This window comes from Macrotis lagotis, unplaced genomic scaffold (genome assembly GCF_037893015.1).
Source record: "Macrotis lagotis isolate mMagLag1 unplaced genomic scaffold, bilby.v1.9.chrom.fasta BILBYCTG473, whole genome shotgun sequence".
In the NCBI taxonomy this organism is placed as follows: domain Eukaryota; kingdom Metazoa; phylum Chordata; class Mammalia; order Peramelemorphia; family Peramelidae; genus Macrotis; species Macrotis lagotis.
In genome coordinates this window covers 9,124-14,821 of record NW_027422380.1, presented here as the reverse complement: position 1 = coordinate 14,821, position 5,698 = coordinate 9,124, and the positions used below count along the sequence as shown (strand labels likewise).

At 37.8% G+C, this 5,698-nt stretch overlaps 1 pseudogene; it reads right to left on the bottom strand.

The window, feature by feature from the left end:
- Nucleotides 1–230: 230 nt before the first annotated feature.
- LOC141504155 (solute carrier family 25 member 16 pseudogene) lies at nucleotides 231–1,186 on the bottom strand (annotated as a pseudogene).
- Nucleotides 1,187–5,698: the final 4,512 nt, after the last annotated feature.

Below are 5,698 nucleotides of genomic sequence, written 5' to 3'. Positions count from 1 at the left end.
TAAAAATAAAAATATGATTAGTTGAGGTATTAAAACTGATTCTTTTGCTTGTAAATTGAGAATAATCTGCCTTAAGAGCAAACACACACAATGTAGTTAAGAGACAGACCCTGAGGGGTGGCTAGGTGACCCAGTGGTAAAGCACTGGCCCTGGATTCAGGAGTGCCTGAATTCAAATCTGAGCTCAGACACTGAACAATTACCTAGCTGTGTGGCCTTGGGGAAGCCACTTAACTCAATTTTCCTTGGAAAGAACTAAAAAATGGAGAGACAGAGAGAGAGAGAGAGAGATCCTCATAGAGTCCTCTGAATATCCCATGCTGTCTGTACTCATTCTTCAGTGTCTTCAACATTGGGAGGCACTTTTAAGAACTTTGAAGAACAGTTCTGAACTGCATTTAAAGAGAGGTTAGATCAAGTGGATGAGATACTGTCTGTGCTGTTGTTTCAGCCACAGGAATACAACACAAGTTTATCTGCATTTTCAGAACTAAGACATTTGGACTGTCTGATGAAGACCTTTGAAGAAAGTAGGAGGATGGGAGAGGCCAACAATCTTTAAGGTACCAAAAGTAAAAATAAAATGAAATTCCTGCATAGGGAGCCATCCTTATAGTAGTAGCCATCAGTCTTCTGAAAAATCCTTTCCTTTGCATCACTTGTTTTGAATGTATGAACAGGTCATATATATGTCTGTTCTTCCCCCCCGCCCCCCGCTCAAAGCCAGGTAAACTCTAAGTCAGCTCTGTAGGTACAGGTGACTGCTGTCATCATACCTTCCATGGAAGCAGTCACTAGCAGGTATCTATAGCCAGAAAGCTCCAGTTTTGTGATAATTAACTTTTGCTAATGGGCAAAGGAAATAAAATCAATTGCATCATATGGACAGATTCTAATCACCTTTGCTCCATTTTCTTTATATAGACCAAGACAGCCTTTGTTTCTGGGAACAGCACTCAAAGTAAGAAACAATCCTAAATGTTTGCCATGGTGACTGACTATGTACCTATAATTACATGTTCTCATGATCCAAGGGAGCGATGGTGGTTTTGACACAATATCCTATCCTTCATCCTACCTCAAAGAAGCCCAGCCAGTAGACATCCCTGTGAGCTGACTCCATCTGTGGTGGGATGTTGCTCCCACTTCCTGCTCCTCCGGTCCCAGGGGCTGCCAGTGTCACCATCTCTGCCTTGGGGCTGCCTGGGCTTGGGTGCAGGTATAATTAGAGCCCTGGGACCTCCAAGTGTTCAGCTCATGATGGGAAATGACCATCTCAGCTAGGTAATGCCCTACAGCTCTGTCCCATAGCCCAGCAGCTGAGGTTCCAGTACTCCTGATGGGGTGGTGCCCACACACATCCTTTCTTACAGCATGGTGATACACCTCTGTGTCACTCATGTTCCTTGCCTAGCTTAGCCATTGCATGGTGGCTGAGCAACTACTTAGTTTCCAATTCACAGCTGCCCCCAAAAATGCTGCTAAAAATGTTTTGGTGTATATGGAAACATCTTTTAATTACTGATGACTTCCTTGGGGTATAATGGAGTCTTTGTTTTAAAAGTTCTAAAGTACCTTTTACTTGCTGTGTATAAATCACAACTAATTTTCAAAATGAACATATCATGTCATGCCTCTACTGACAATGTTTAAGTATATGTATAATTTCACATTTTATTTACATGTGAAAACCATATTTGTGTCATAAGAGAAATATGTTAGGACTCCATTATAAGTTGTTTTTTTACAAATAGTTATGTTTGGTAGGATTCACTGGCAAATCCATCTGATGCTTTGCATTGTTTCCCCAGGAAAGTCATCTTTTTCTTGATCAGTATCTTTTTTGGGGACAGAATTATTGGAATCTTCTATGTTATCTTCTGTTAACATAGAGGGTTTACATTTTGGTAAGTATTCATCTATTTCACGAAGAAGGTCAATTTTGCTGGCATCTACTTGAATCAAATGACTCCTCTATATTGTTTTAATTTCATCTTCATTGGCTATGCATGTGTCCTTTCATTTTTGAGACCAGTCGTGATTTTTTTTCTTGTTTTAATCAAATTAAAAAATGGTAAATCTATTCTGTTTATATTTTCATAAACTCAACACTTACTTGTTATTGTTTAATTTTTAAATTTTCATAATCTTATCATTTACTTGAGGATTTCCATTTTGATGTGTAAATGCATATTTCCATTTGTTTTTGGTTTCTACTTTTTACAATTTCATGCCCAGTTCCTTGTTTCTTTTTTCTGTTGTTTAAAAATATAAGCATTTAGAAATAGAAGAAGGTTCCCCTAAGTCTTGATTTGGTTGTTGCCAGAAATTTTGGTATGTTGCTTCATTTGTATATTTCTCTTCATTGAAATTATTGCTTTGTTCTGATTTATTCTTTGACTCATTCATTTTTAAGATTATATTATTTATTTTCCAATTAATTTGTGATCTAAGTTTCCACAACTGGGCAATTCATCTTGCACTTTGTTCTATAAAAGTTCAGTGAAGGTCTCCATTTAGTATTTCTGTTTTTCTTCCTATTCCTTATGAGGTTCAATGCCCTAAGATTTGCTTGTTTTTATAAAGGTACCATGTACAGCAAAGAAAAAAAATATATTTCATTTTATTTCCATTCTGTTTTCTCCAGAAATCTACCAAATCTAACTTTTAAAATATTCTTGTTGTCTTCTTGATTTCTTCTGTATATATGTTATGAGTAGATTTTTCTAATTCTGAGAGGGGAAAGGTGGGTTCATACATTAGAATGGTTTGACTATTTCTTTCTGCAACTCATCTGTTTTTTTTTTCCTTTAAGAAGTCAGATGCTTGGCCATTTGATGCATATTTGTTTAGCATTGATATTACATTATTGTCTATGGTACCTTTAGGGAAGATAGAGTTTTCCTACTTATCTCATTAAATTAGGTCTGTTTCAGCTTTTGCTTTGTCTGAGATCCTGATTGCTACCCTTGCCTTTTATACTTCATTGAAGGCTCCAGAAGGAAAGGGATCGTGTACAGCTTCAGAATTTTTCGCATGGCTGTATTCAGATCTAGATACAGGGGTATGAAACTCTTTGGTGGTCCAAAACTGATGTGATTTGGGGAGAGGATTGTTCACTGCTTTTGTTGACCAGGAAGAACCCCCAATCCTTTGGGATTACAACTGGTACTGCTCCTCAGGGACCCTGTTCCATTGGGATCATAAGTGATGCTATTCCTCAGGGACCCTCACCCCTTGTGACCAGAAATGATACCTACTCCTCAGGTTCTCTAGCTCCTTTTTCCAGAAATTCTCCTCTCTGCCCTTGAACTATGAACCAGAAGTCTCTATAATCACAGAGCTCCCCCCCCCCAATAATCTCTTTCTAGGTCCGCTTACTGTCTGACTTGAGAGCTCCCAAAGCTGAAATTGCTTGTCTGCAAAAGTTAATTATCTAAAAAATGAAATAATTTTCAGGTGCAAAGTTTCCAAGTAAGTAAACCAATGATTTAATGGAATTGTGAGAGGTTCCCTTAAGTCAGGTTAACTAATTCCTCAGTATTTAGTGATAGAAGAGAATTCACAGAGTTTATTTTTATAACAGAAAAAGAGGATTAAAAACACATCAGCAATCTCAGGAAACTTGTTTTGAACATAATTCAATTCGATTAGGCAGGTCGTCCATCTGGTTACTTCTCCTAAGTTTTCTGAACCAAAAGTCATACTATGGTCAACACTGAGCTGTCAAAGGGAGATAACTGTAGAAGGTCTTACCCCAAAGCTGAAGCATTTTATAGCCAGAAATCTTCCTTTCAAGGGACCTGTGCTTACTAGACAAACTTGTGCTTTCAGTTGCCAGAAAAGCAAATCCAACCTTTGAAGATTATACTACTCAGCTTATACTTAACCTCTAGCTAAGAAAACTTATTCAAGAAGTCAAAAGAATTTATCTTTTGTCAATGGCCCTCTTTCTCCACATGTCAAAAAGGGCAATTTAGCCTTTAAAAGTTTCTTTTTATTAGTGATGATTTTATTCTGACACTTATATATATGGGATACTAAGTTATTTTCTACTAATTGATAAAGTCTTAACCATATATTCATTTACAAAATCTATAATTAACCTAAACTTAAGCCAACAGGTTTGTTACTTTGACTTACCTGTTAGTGTTAGCTTTTTTCTAAATTGGGGGGTCTTAATCCTACAGTCAAACCCCTCCCCCCCCCAAAAAAAACAAAATCTGATGATTTATGTTGCATTATCTTATATAAAACAACAAAAGTTGTTAATGCTAAAGATAATGTCAAAGTTGCTAAAGCTGTTAATGATTTCAACTAGATTTTCATTTGATCTTTTAGAATCTCCCTTTTGCCCCATGATCTCCGATGTTTCTACTAGGAATGCATGCTATATTTTTGTGAAACATTGTTGCTGCATCTCTTAAGATAATCATTTGATTTCTGTTTGTTTTATTATTGTTATGATCACTTATGCAACTGATAGTTTTCCTAATATTGAATCAGACCTGAATACCTTCATTCATTTTTCCTTAGTTAAACATTGCTCAAGTGCAAATTTTCCAGTAGGATACATCAAGATTCTCTTTCTGTTCACATAAAAGTTAATGTCCATTCTCTGTGGGATTATAGGTGCTGCTCTCCGCCCCTTGCATTGACCATCCATAAAGACATTTGAAGAGATCTTAACTCTGGTAGGACAACTAGAGTTTTTCCTTGGGGTAGGTGGTGAATATGTGAGACTGAGTGATTGGAAAACTTCCGTGCACTGAGAATGAGCTCTTTCCCTACTTTTGCCTCTCCTCAAGTAGCTGCCTGAACAGTAGCTTACTCACAACCTTTTGAGAACTGGAATTTTCCCATCTAGGTCACTCAGTGGTGAGAGCATGATACCTGCAGTTAGGAAGATCTGAGTTCAAATCCAACCTCAGGAACTTACTACTTATGGGACCCTGGGCCAGCATAAATCAGAGTATTTCTAGTCAAGCACTCTTTCATCTTTTGGCCTCCTTAGTAAGACTGATAACCCATCTCAAGGTTTCTGTGACCTTTCAGAGCTGTATAGGGCACTAAGAGATTAGGAGACTTGACTGTGGGCTTGCTGCTGGTGTGGTCCAAAGCAGGATTTGAACTCTGAGCCTTCCGGACTCTGAAACTGGCCCTCTGTCCTTATGTCTCACAAAATTCCTCTCTTCCATGTGGACACAATCCAAGCATCCCCTGTTCCATGAGCCTCTCCTGATCCCCACTGCTGGTGACCTCACTCTCAAACTGCCTTGTACTTTGCCTTCATTTATTTTTATTCTCTATACTTTCATGCATTTCCTGTTTCATCAGAAGAAAGTTTCTTGTGGTGAGTAGCTGTGTCCCTAGCAGTATTTCCATCTCCATAATCTTGCATAGGCCTGGTTATGCAGGAGTTATTTAAGAAATACACGTTGATTGCTGCATTTAGCCACCTGTCCTTCTTTGTGCACAGCACCTAGGAGGGACCTAATCAATAGCTATTGATGAATGATTTAATGAGTTGCAGGCCTCTGTTGGAGTGATTAGTAATGATTATGATTTTATCTTTTATTTATGTCTCATTGAAAACTGTCATCAGCTGTCATTTTATTTGTGATATCTAATCGATTTATCCATTTGTAGTTGAAACTGATAAGTAATAGGAGGTGTTGCTCTCCTACCTTCTGCCATG